This window comes from Mustela lutreola, chromosome 1 (genome assembly GCF_030435805.1).
Source record: "Mustela lutreola isolate mMusLut2 chromosome 1, mMusLut2.pri, whole genome shotgun sequence".
NCBI lineage: Eukaryota > Metazoa > Chordata > Mammalia > Carnivora > Mustelidae > Mustela > Mustela lutreola.
In genome coordinates, this window is record NC_081290.1 from 124674624 (window position 1) to 124688054 (window position 13431).

Sequence of the window (13431 nt, forward strand, 5' to 3'; positions counted from 1 at the left end):
GGTGGCGAGACTGTTGAATGAGCATGACAGGGCACTGGATGAGAGCATAAGGGAGAGAAATCATGGGCATGCAACATGGAAGGGCTCAAAATTTGACATCATTTCAAAATATTTTCCTTCTTTGATGGACTCTATTTTAGGTATTAGAATTCAGGATGAACAACAACAGATCACTGCTTTCATGGAGCTTTTCCTTTTTATAGGGCAATTAATTAAGCCAAATTTTTAGGCAGAGCCTTAAACCATAGATTTCCTTCACTAGTTATCCTTCTCAATGGGGAATAATTCACCATCTGTTCCATCTCAATCTGAAGGAAGGGCTTCCAGCTCCTTGAGCAATTCTAGACTCTACCCACCCCTGCAGAAGTAACTACTAGTCTCACTTGTGTTACTGTAGACTTGTTTGTTTATGAACTTTAATATACAAACAAGCACATGTTTTGGGGGCTTATTTTGCTCAATATTGTGTTGCTGAACAGAATAACATCCCCCCCCCCTTTTTATTCCTGGGTATTTCACTGCAAAAACACCCCACATTCCATGTATCCGTTCTATTACTGGTGGACATTTGGGTTGTTTTCAGTTTGGGGCTATTAAAAACAGATCTGTTGTAAACATTTGCACCCATGATATTTGAAGGAGAAATGCACTCATTTTTCTCTAGTGTTTACCTATGAGTGGAGTCACTCATTTTTCCTTGGTGTTTACCTATGAGTGGAATCAATATTATTAACTATTGTTAACTATTTATTAAGCATCTACTTTATATCTGGGTCTGTGGCTGGATGCTTGATTTTAAATGTGAGCAAAACAAACATGGTCCCTGCTCCCACTGATTCTACCAACCAGTGGAATTTAACATAGATAGCCACACTGAATGACATAGGAAATAAGTACTCTGAATAAAAGGAAGATGTAAGATACACTTTAAACTTTGCCAACACTCAGAGAGCAGTATAGAATCTCTAGGGAGATCTGCAGGGTCTGAGCATCAACATACTCCCTAGAGGCAGATGACTGGTGACCCACTGCCTTGAGGGCTGGATTAGAGGGTGGGTTTTGAGTGGATTTGGGTGGAGGAAGTGAGGAGTTCAGCTTGGCTGGCTAAGAGCCCTGCAGACCCAGTCCTCAGGCCTCGGGTACATTTTTGGCCTTGATCTCTGGTTCTGGAGGTGGTTGGGATAATTGAGAGCTTATGCCTCACTCCCCGAAGACTGGTTTTAGCACATATGCAACCTGCATTTTAATATTATTCCTTCTGACTGGAAGCATTTGGAAATGGTCCTTGCCCCTGGTTTTAAAAGGTGGCATTATTTTATGAACATTTAGACATTGATTAATAAAATTCCGAACCCATTAACTAATGGGGGAAATGCCAAACTTTTTTGTGTATCCAAGAAAGTAAATGCAATAAAAACTATCCCAAAAGGTAAGTTAAATTATATATAGCCTTTGCGTTTTTTTCTCCTGATGGCCCCACCAGATGTTTTTAAATGCGGGACACAGGCCTTTTTTTTTTTTTTTTTTTTTTTTTTTTTTTTTTTTTTTTTTTTTTTTTTTCAGTTTTCTCCAGGGAAAGAAGAGAAAACTTGGCTAAGATCTACTTTCAGGAGCGGGGTCAGGGGTTGGGCGGGGGGAGCTATAGTGGTAGAAAGTCCGTCGGGAATCTCCAGGGAGCTGGTTCATAAATGTGGAGGCAAGGGGGCAAACCCGTTGAAACCGTTGTTGTTGTTTTTAACCCACCTTTTCTTACTTACCCCCACCCACCATTCCCAGAACCCTGTCAGGAATTTCCTCTGAAGCTTGAGCATTTCCCGTCAGCGCGCGAGCCCCGTCGGCCCCGGCGGCGGCCATCTTGTTTGTTCCCCTGGTGCCGCGCTGGGCGGGTTCCAGGCGGTTGTGGGTTTCCGGGTCCCGGTGAGGGCGCCCAACCAGTGCCGGAGCCTGGTCACTGAAGTGCGGTGTCCTCAGCATCCCTCCCGAGCTGCCTGCTCAGACTCTAGGTTTCTTTTGTCAACAGAGATCTTGATTTCTCGATCCTTCCTCAACCCCCATTCCAGTTTTCTGTGTCTTTAAGGCAAGAAAGCAGCTAAACAAACAAAAACAAACAACAACAACAACAACAACAACAACAAACCCCCCTAGGGACAGGATATGTGGAATCTTTCCGGGCTTTCCTTCACTAGGTATCCTTCTCAATGGGGGAATAACTCAGCATCTGTCCCACTTCAATCTGAAGGAAGGACTTCCAGCTCCTCGAGCAATTCTGGATTCCATCCAGCTGCAGTCTCGTCTGACTCCTGCGACGGTGGGACTCCTGCGACGGGGGCGCCATCCCCACCACGACGTGTATGGAAGCTGGGCTCGCGAACTACCTTCCCCAGAGGAAGTCCAGCAAGACCCCCACTGCTGGTGGTGTGCCCACAGCCTCTCCCCGAGAGGAGCACGCGTTCTGATGTGAAGTCCTCAGTGTTCACCTTTCTTTTGGGCAGTGCTCCCTATTCTGACTGTCCATCTGCAAAGCTTAAGTAATCATACAAACCATCAATACCAACAGCAGGTGATGGACCTGGAGATGGCGGGCAGGATGATCTGGCTTCATTCTGTCAGCTGATATTTCTGTGCCACTGCCTTTCTTCTTCTTCTTCTTTTTTTTTTTTTCTAATAGGGAAAGAAGTTTTATATAGTATCGCCCCCCCCCACCCCTCCCCCGGCAAGGAAACATCTAGGATTCTAACCGAGAGTCCTGGGTATGGGCAGGGGAACAGTTAGAGAAGAGAAGATGAAGACAACCAGAAGAGGCTGGGGTGAGACAGGGCAGTGAAGAGGAAGATTAAAAAATTAGAGGGCTCTGCTGCTGCTACCTAATTTTATGACCTTGGGAGAACTTTTTAATCCCCCTGAATTTGGGAAAAATGAAGCTATATAGCATTTTGCTTAAGTAGTTGGGCTGTAAGACCAAACCCTGGATTCTTCTCTACTCTATTAATACTTATAGCCGTGTGAGCTTGAGCAATTAACTTACCCACTCTGAGCTAGTTCTCTCACCATTTAAATGGGAATGTTAGAGTTGTCATGAAATTTAGACAAAATAATCTATGTAAAGCACTTAGAAAAGTACCTGGAACATATTAAGTGTTTAATATATTAGCTATTATTCTTATCTATTTCAGGGTAGGCTAATGGAATAAATACAGACAATATTTTTATCTTTATCTCATATATCTGTATACCTAATGTATTTTTATATTTATGTCATGCATGCTCAAGTTCTTTAATATATAATGACTTCTCAAAAATCCTAATGTCTTGCCTTATTTGTTTTAAGGTTACTATGTGCAAATGTGTTAGAGGAAAGGGAAATGAACCAGATAATGATACACTATTATTTCTTACACAAATAATTTATTGTAGATGTTAGGATTTAATGCTTATTACATATTTTGAAGATTGTTATTTTCCTTTCTATCTTTCCATTTTTTATTCTATATTTCTGTTTTGGCACATCCTAGTTGTTGCTATATTAATAACCCCGAAATCTCATTGGCTTAACACAAGTTTAATTTTCATGCACATGATATGTCCTGTGTGAATTGGCCAATGCTTGCTGTACATCTGTCTCTCAGATACTTAAGATGGAAGCTCCATCTTGTTCACCACTTTTGGGGGAAGGGAATATGCCAAATTATGCACTGGTTCGTAAGCTTCCACTGAAGTAACACCAGGACAGTTCTCTGAAGCTGAACTGCTTCATTAAGTTCTGAGTCTTCCTTTTCTAGATGTGAATTTTCTTATTTTTATGTCCACCTTTTTCTTGAGTTGGGTTTTGGAGAAGTCATGGTAGAAATAATAAGCTAATGGTGATCCCCCCCTTCCATCATTAAACAAGGGATTTTTTTTTTTTTTTTACTCTCATAAGGGATTTTGGCACCAGTGAGAGGAGGACATATTTTATTTTCTCAAGGTTTCTTCCTCTTCAATCATTTTCAACATACTGTTTTCCTAAGTTACTGCATTTCTGAAGTCCTCAAGGACTTCACACTCCGTCATCATCACCTACTAGAAAAACCTGGTTGGCATGTGGTAATCTCCCACATTCAACCCATACTATCAGAGTGTGGTAGCCTAGACAAGTGAGATGTTTTCAGGGGTCTGACCCACCTCTTCATTTCATGTACATAGGTAGAATGGCTGTGGAATGGGTCACCATGATAGGAGAAAAGGACATCAGCAAAGCAGATGGGTCATTCAGTCAGCAAACCTTAACTGAGCATGTAATATGTGCTGAGCATTGGGCCAGTTCTTCTAAGTCACCAAAGTGATTCAGTTAGACTCTGATCTTAGCAAGAAAAGAAAGCAAATATGGGTTTCCCCAGAAAGCCGTCTGACATAGCGTGATCCTATGACCTCTCCACCTTTGTAACATACACTCTGCTCAGGAAGATTCATCTCCTGGTGGATTCTGGAAGAATCCCAAACTCCCCATGCCCGGCATTGCTACCCAACCTTCTGTTACTTCCCTCCCTCCACCAAGACTCAATGTCAATTCAGATCCTACCCATTGTTGGATGTCAGCTGAAGACTTAAGCTTATTCTCAGTTCTGTAGGTACCCAAACCTCATCCAGCTCCTATCTTCAGGAACCCTATTGGACACTCCATCTCTGCTACTTGTTTGGACAACCATCTGTTTTATATTACTTAACCAATTTTTTTTGTGTGTGGGGTCTAGTATCTTTATATCAGATTTAAGAAAAGGATCTTGTTTCTTCTTGAATTGATGGATAAAAAGTATCTGTCCCATGGAAGGTATTCAATGGTTAGATTCTGCATGATGTCTAGCTTTTCAGTAATAGATGTTTGATAAGTACACATCAAGTAGAAGTAAACTGGACCTTGATCTTTTTTCCTTTTCCAGAAAGATGGAGAGAAAAAAAAAAAAGAAAAATGGAAAGAGAAACTGTGGCTGCCTTCATTCCCATGGCTTTGCCTCCTTGCTTTCTAGCTTGGGCACATGAAAATTTTCAAGGTAGGTTAGGCAGTTGTAAAGCAAGATCAATTCAAGTCAGAGGATGCTAACGACTATTGTGTCCAAATTGCTGACATCTGGCATGCCAGGTCATTGGTTCTTTCATTTGCTTTCATCTTTTTTAGGCACTTTTGTGGGCTAAGATCATGGTTCACTTTTTTTTAACCACTAAGATGTGGAGAGAATAAGATGTATATAAAAGATGAATTTAAACAAAGTTAATTATAAAATTATATAAGAGGAATTTTATTTCTTCACTAACACCTATCATAAAATGTGTATCATTTTCACAAGAGAAAAAGTCTTTAATTGAGTCAAAAAAACTAGACACGGGACGCCTGGGTGGCTCAGTGGGTTAAAGCCTCTGCCTTCGGCTCAGGTCATGATCCCAGGGTCCTGGGGTCGGGTCCCGCATCGGGCTCTCTGCTTGGTGGGGAGCCTGCTTCCTCCTCTCTCTCTCTGCTTGCCTCTCTGCCTACTTGTGATCTCTGTCTGTCAAATAAATAAATAAAATCTTTAAAAAAAAAAAAAAAAAAAACTAGACACAAGGGAGTTGAAGTGACATGCACAGAGATAAGCATAGAGACAAAGACATGCAAGTCCTCTCAGCCTTGACCAATTAATTTTGCAACCTGTTCTTAGTTCTTTGTTCTGAGTGGCCCCCTCTTAGTTTCCCATGCTTGAGGATTTATTGGTTCTCTCATCCCATAATTTAACTTTCTTCCTCTCATTTTCTTTTGGGCACTAATGTCTAATGGAGTTAGGCTGCAATAACATAGTTGTCCCTGTCTAACATGCAGTGTTATGTCTGAGCCTTTTGACTGAGCAGAATAGTGTCTTGTTTTATTAATAGTACAAGTTCAGAAGAGTAGGTTTATTTAAAGTGAGAGATAAGCTGAATAGTAAGGGAAAAGACTGAATGAAAATGCCACTCATTGAAAGAAGTTGCTTAATTTTCTGCTACTCTCCCACTGGACCAGACTTCTTCCTTACTGGGATCTATCTGCAGGCAGTTTTCAATATCCTAAGAAAGAAAACTGATCATATTTTCAACTCCATTATATGCTTTCATCCTCATTTCTGATCTTAGAGGCATGGAGAAAATTATCATTCTTCATTCATTATTTGGGGAGTTGTGATCTTTTCTTCTTGGAAATTCCCATCTCCAGCTCAGCAATTCCTCCAACTTTCCTGCTCTTATGCTCTTTCCCTCCCTCAGTTCATCTGACCTTACCCAGAGGCCTTAGAGAGGCTTCCAGTGGCTCTGCAAAGGAGGCCTGAGTGTCTCACCTCCTCTTCTGAAGGCTAAACCTTTTGCTCTTATTCTTCACAATTCCCTCTGCTCTGAGTCTGATTTCCCTCAAGGGATACCTACTCTTAGTGTTCCAGCTACTCTTTTCTTCTTCCCACACTTCTAGAAACTTCTCATCTTTTTATTAGGTCTTTCCCAACTGCTTGGGAACAGAATGGCTCTCTCTCCTGGAAAATCATCAAAGTGGCTTCCCTGACATTCATTACCTCTTAACTAATAAGAATGATACTAGTAGTGATAATAGCAATAATAGTGATAGTAGCAATAGCTAACACTTACATAGCACTTATGTGCCCATCATACCCCTAAGCATTGTAGGTAAGCTAACTAATTTAATTTTGGCCACAATCTTTTGACATGGTTTGGTGCTTGTTTTTATTCATTTGATAGAGAGAAAGCGAGCATACAAGCAGGCAGGGTGGCAGGCAGAGGGAGAAGAAGACACCCTACTGAGCAAGGAGTATGATGCTGGGATCAGTCATAGGACCCTGGGATCATGACCTGAGCCAAAGGCAGATGCTTAACCAACTGAGCCTTTCAGGTGCTCTGATGGTTAATTTTATGTGTCACCTTGGCTGGTTGAGAGTGCCCAGATATGTGGTCAAACATCACCCTGGATGTTTTGTTAGGGTGTTTCTCATGAAATTAACATTTCAATCAGTGGACTTTGAATAAAACAGATTTGCCCTCCACAATTGGGTGGGCCTCGTCCAATCAGTTGAAGACCTGAATAGAACAAAAGTCGTACCTTCCCTGAGCAAGGGAGAATTCTGCAAGCAGATGGTCTTCAGACATGAACTGCACCATCAGCTCTTCCTCGAGTCTCCAGCCTGCTGGCCCACTCAGCAGAGTTTGGATTTGCCAGCTTCCGTAACTGTGTGAGTCAATTCCTTAGAACCTCTTTCTATATATAGAAATATGATTTATAGATGTCTTCTTAGTTCTGTTTCTCTGATGAACCCTGACTGTTACCAGTGTGTATTTTCATGATTATTCTATTTTACAGATGTGACAACTGGGGCACAAAGAAGTTAGATAACTTGCCCAAGGTCATCAGTACTAGTAAATGGTACAGTTGAGATTCTGTCTGACTCCTGGGTGTATACTTTTCATCATGAAATTAAATACATGATGCCATTTATAATGTATTCAGAGTTGTTTATCAGTTTTTTATATATATAAATTTTTTCTGGATTATTTATGTTTTTGTTTGTCAGTTTTGAATAAGCTGAATCTGCCCATCTGGTGAATGCGACATGTAGAGTCCCATCCTAGACTTTTGGAAGAGTTTCGGGCAGTTGCATGAACCGTACTCATAGTAAAGGCAGTTGTTGCCTCCAAACTAAGTAAGGTCCCATACTTTCACTACTGGACAACATTTTAGGCAGCATTTTGGGAATTATATTTTGGTTTCCCTAAGCACATATTTCAGAATGAAAGATAGTCAACATTTTAGGAGTGTTAGGTCTTGATAAGTTTAAGTGGATATGATAAACTTTCCAAAAATTGTAAAGCATAAGCATGAATAGGGGTTAAAATCATCCTTGCTATTCTGAAGCAAACAGAATCCCTCCAGGAAATGGAGCTGTGCCACCGAGTCTGAGGAGAGCCCAACCTGTGGAAATAGTGTCCCCTCCTCCACCCCCTTGACCCTTTGACAGAGTCTTATTTCCTTGGGTGGAAGTGTAAGAGCTGGTTTCCTAAAGTAACATTCATGCTTGCTCTTCCTTATGCATCATCTCAGTGAAATTGTATTGAAAGGAAGTCTCCAATGAAGGAATTTTATTTCTAAAAATCAGTGAAAGCTCTGTGACTTCCAAAGCTTTGTGCTCCGTTGGCACCTTTGTTCTTGGAGCAGTTTTCATTTTCCATTGGCACCATGTGATTGTTTCCACAGGCATTTTCTTTTATTTTCTGAGGTACCAGGCAGAACTGGCAGGGGAGAATGGGTGCCCAGTGGGAGACCTGTCCATCTGTCTCAGTGTCTGTCTGTAGGCCTCAGTTTCTCTCTCTCACATACACACACATACACAATCTTCTTTAAGCAGTTCACCGCAGCACCATTTTCAGCCTTTCAGGCTATCAGGCATCAGAGTGTTTAAAGTTTTAATAGGCTTAAAGGTGATTCTAGAGTCTACCAACATCTGCATTCATCTGTAATTTATGACTGCCTCTTATTTAGTTGGTTTAGTAAATTGTACCTAAGAGTATTCTTTGAGACTTGGCAGCCTGGTGTACAGTTTCACGATTCAGCTGTGTTTTTGCCAACTATTTGCCCCCACCCCCACCTTTCTTTTGGATGACATTCTTAAATACTTAATTTGGAGCTTTGGTCTGGAACACACTTTATCAGACACCTTTTGTGTGCCAAGAGACCCCTTATACATTCTGTTAAAGCTAACTTTCCACATGCTAACACATTTATTTCTAAATCATTTTTAAAGTCTCCACGTTTCCAAATAACAGAAGGTAAAGTGTGGTGCATTTAGACCAATTGGTTCTTGTGGCCTTGCTTCTCTCCCCATCTCCCACCCCACTTCTCCAGATCTTAGTTGAGGGGAAATTCCTCTCTTAGCAGAGATGTGAGGGTAACAGTGCCTGACCAAAACATAAAATTAGTATCTATTGCAAAGGACATTTAAAAGGGCTTACTTTGTTATGAGGTATGTGAGGACATGTTTTGGCCTTACTTCATGTGCTCCATCTAACCATGCCCGAAGATTAAATCAAGGCCATTATGGGTATAATTTATTTCTCTTTCAAGTCTGTCATCATGCATGTAGATTTGGGATGTTGTGTTTTCTCACTTTCAGGGATAAGGTTTATATCTGGCAAACACAGATTTAAGGCCATCTATGAGAAACCCCTGAGGCAATTTGTTTACAGTTTTCCAGAATTTGATTTTCTAGCTGAATCTGCGACTAACTTACTACTCCCTTTCCTTTCAATAAGCATTATGGAGAGCTCAGCTTTCCAGGACTGAACTCCCAATGGTGTCATTGCCTTCCAATAAGAAAAGGTGTAATTTGTCTGTATTATGATTAATACTCTGTAATCATGTAATCTGCTAGGCAAATGTGATCTTAAGACCAAATTTGCAATGAATTAGATCCTTCGTTCACACCATTAATCTTCTTTTAAGGTCTGAGAAGGGATTAGTGGTTAAAACAAATCTTTCAACATTCTTTTTTTATGATAGGGGGATGGGAATTTAGGTTGAAGAATGAACTATGAACCTCTCCATGTTGCCTTCAGGATTCATGTCTTTTCTATCCCTTGACAGGGTGGGCCAACTGAGAAGTGTCTGAGGGCACATGAGCTGTCTGTTCTGCAACCTACCCATGCTGCCTCTCGCTCTTATCTCCTGGTACAATGATGTCTGACATAAATACAGTTCATGCATACTGGTGACCAAAGCATGGGTACTATGTGTCTGTGATCCTTGATTCTCTTTGAATCTGGTCACTTTCCTCTTGTGCAACCCTCCTACATACAAGGAACAGAGAAACTCTGAGACCATGATGAAGGACACTCAAAGATGCTTTAATAAGAAATAAATGGAATAAATGCACATTTTCTTTTTACTCTGTGGCCCCAAACCGCAAGCCCATACAGAAGCTTCTGCCACCACATGTTTGTCTCTAGTCTGAAGGCACAAGGTGCCAGGGTCAGCCTCCTTGTAGCCTCTCCCTTCCAAACACAGACCTTCCAGGGCAAAACATGCAAGAGAGAGGCTGACCTCAGTGGTATTTTTTGTGGCTATTGCTAATGCAAACATGTAATTATTTTGTTAAGAGTGCCCCTAAGCCACTTATTTTGCTGGAAAGTAAGTGAGTGCTCAAAGATGAATGGAGACATGTCAAAAAGTCAGCTTGAAAGAGCTCCTACTGAATGATATGGGTTAATTTAAGCATAAACAATGATAATAATGGATTATGATACATTAAGTAAAATAAAAATGAGTTCATACTGACACAAATAAAAATAACAAATAAGGGAAAATACATACTAATAATTGTAGAACCCAGACAATCAAAAACATTAAAAAAGAATGTCATGTAACAAGTAAAGAATGATGGACAGAGGGGAACCTGGGTGGCTCAGTGGGTTAAGCCTCTGCCTTCGGCTCAGGTCATGGTCTCAGGGTCCTGGGATTGAGCTCCGCATCAAGCTCTCTGCTCAGCAGGGAGCCTGCTTCCCTTCCTCTCTCTCTGCCTGCCTCTCTGCCTACTTGTGATCTCTCTCTCTGTGTCAAATAATAAATAAAATCTTAAAAAAAAAAGAATGATGGACAGAAAATTAACAATTGATGCTAAAGCTAGCAAGTGGAAGTATGATGAGAAATAGGATGTTTTCATGAACTCAAGGCATCTCCCCAGAAATTACTTATTAATTTCATAGGGGAAAATTGTCACTTTACAGTGGAGAAATCTGGTGGATATCACCTTATCCAGGTGATCAAAGTCAATGTCACCAATAATGGGACAAACTAATAGCGTGTTCTTCCTAAAGTGGTGCACTGAGAAGGGCACAGCATCTCTCTGGGATGTTTCTGCCAAAAAATGCAGAGCAAACATCATTCAAACCCAAGGTGAAGAGAACACTCAGTAAAATAACTGGCTTGTAGTCTTTGAAAGTGAACAAGGACTATAAAACAAAGGCTGGAGGAGTGTTCCCAATTGAAGTGACCATGGAGACATGACCATCAAATGCACTGTGTGATTCTGGAATGAATCCTGGAATGGCAGACAGTTGGCTAGCAAAGTACATTTGCGGGACCTTTGACATACTTTGAAAAAGGGCTGTGGATTAGATAATAGAATTATATCAAAATTAAATATCTTTATTTTGAAAGTCACACTGTGGTTTCGTAACAATGTCTTCGTTCCAAAGAAATATACACTGAAGTCATAAGGGGTAAAGGTATATGATGTCTTCAGGTTACTTTCAAATTGTTAAAAAAAAAAATGATGTGCATATGTATGTATATATACATATACATGCATTTGTGCATATATAAAAATATGTACGCACATCTGTGTGCATATATATATATATGAACACACACATATACATATATCTATCTATTGACCTATCAAAAGAGAAAATGACTAGGATGCCTGGGTGGCTCAGTCGAATAAGTGTCTGCCTTCAGCTCAGGTCATGATCCCAGGGTCCTGGGATGGAGTTCTGCATCAGGGTCCTTGCTCAGTGGGGAGTCTGCTTCTCCCTCTGCTTGCTGCTCCCCCTGCTTGTGCTCTCACTCTGACAAATAAATAAAATCTTTAAAAAAGAGAGAGAGAAAATGATAAAGCAATAAACTGTTGGAATAAACTAAAGGAATAAACTACTTTTTAAAAAAGATTTTACTTATTTGGGTGCCTGGGTGGTTCAGTTGGTTAAGCAACTGCCTTTGGCTCAGGTCATGATCCTGGACTCCTAGGATGGAGTCCCTCATTGGGCTCCCTGCTTAGCAGGAAGTCTGCTTCTTCCTCTGACGCTGTCCCCTTCTCATGCTCTCTTTCTCACTCTCTCTCTCATAAATAAATAAAATCTTAAAGAAAAAAAGATTTTATTTATTTATTTGACAGAGAAAGACATAGTGAGAGAGAGAACACAGGGGGAGTGAGAGAGGGAGAAGTAGGCTCCCTGCTGAGCAGGGAAATGAATATGGGACTGGATCCCAGACCCTGGGATCATGACCTGAGCCAAAGGCAGACGCTTACTGACTGAGCCACCCAGATGCCCCAGAATAAACAATTGTTGACAGGGTAAAGGGTATATGGGGTGTACCTTGTGTTGTTTTTACAACCTAATATTCAAATCACTTAAAAATAAAAAGTTCCAAAATACTTATAAGAATGAACTTGATTAAATTTGATGTCCACAAACAACTTGGGAAACTCCATGGTCTCCCACACTTGCTTTCTATCTGAATCTACTGGCCACTCTCTGCCCAATGTGTACAGCCAGGGCAAGGAGTCTCTTACTAACTCTGGATTGTTCTACTAAGACCACACATTCATCTCGTGTAAGTAAAACAAGAGCAAGCATCCCTGGTACCTTAGCCTCCCTGACCCTGCAGTAAGGGAGGAGAAGGTCCTACCCGAGCGGGGAGAGAGGTTCTCACCACTGAAGGCAGGGCATTGCATGCTGATGGCAGAGGTGGGAGCACCCTCTGGTGGTCTGTGGGCCCCTGAGGAATGCGGGTCTAACTTGCCAAGCCAGGGAAGGCTCAGCAATTATTAAAGGAGGTTGCACAAGCAATCACAAAAACACAGGGGTTCTCCATAGAGAGGACTTTGGGAGTTTTTGCTTAGCGTCCCAGCTGGTGCTGTCTTGGCAAGGGAGAATAGGCATTCATCTGATGAAAGTCACACATGGACACGGGACCCACCAGTCCTTGCCGATGTTATCTCTAAACCTAGTGCTATTCAAATGTTGCTTTTGTGTCTTAACTCAAACTATTATTTTCCACAAAATTAAATGACCTTACTTAAAATTTAGCATCTAGAGGTATCAACAAACTTAAGGGCTACTCTGGATCAAAAAGAATGCACAGGGGGAGGAGTCAAGATGGCGGAGAAGTAGCAGGCTGAGACTACTTCAGCTAGCCGGAGATCAGCTAGATAGCTTATCTAAAGATTGCAAACACCTGAAAATCCATCGGCAGATCGAAGAGAAGAAGAACAGAAATTCTGGAAACAGAAAAACAACCACTTTCTGAAAGGTAGGACCGGCGGAGAAGTGAATCCAAAGCGACGGGAAGATAGACCCCGGGGGGAGGGGCCGGCTCCCGGCAAGCGGCGGAGCAACGGCGCACAAAATCAGGACTTTTAAAAGTCTGTTCCGCTGAGGGACATCGCTCCAGAGGCTACCCGGTGCAAAGCCCACACGGGGTCAGCGTGGCTATTATAAGAACATACTATGAGCAACTCTACGGCAATAAATTTGACAATCTGGAAGAAATGGATGCATTCCTAGAAACATATAAACTACCACAACTGAACCAGGAAGAAATAGAAAGCCTGAACAGACCCATAACCAGTAAGGAGATTGAAACAGTCATTAAAAATCTCCAAACAAACAAAA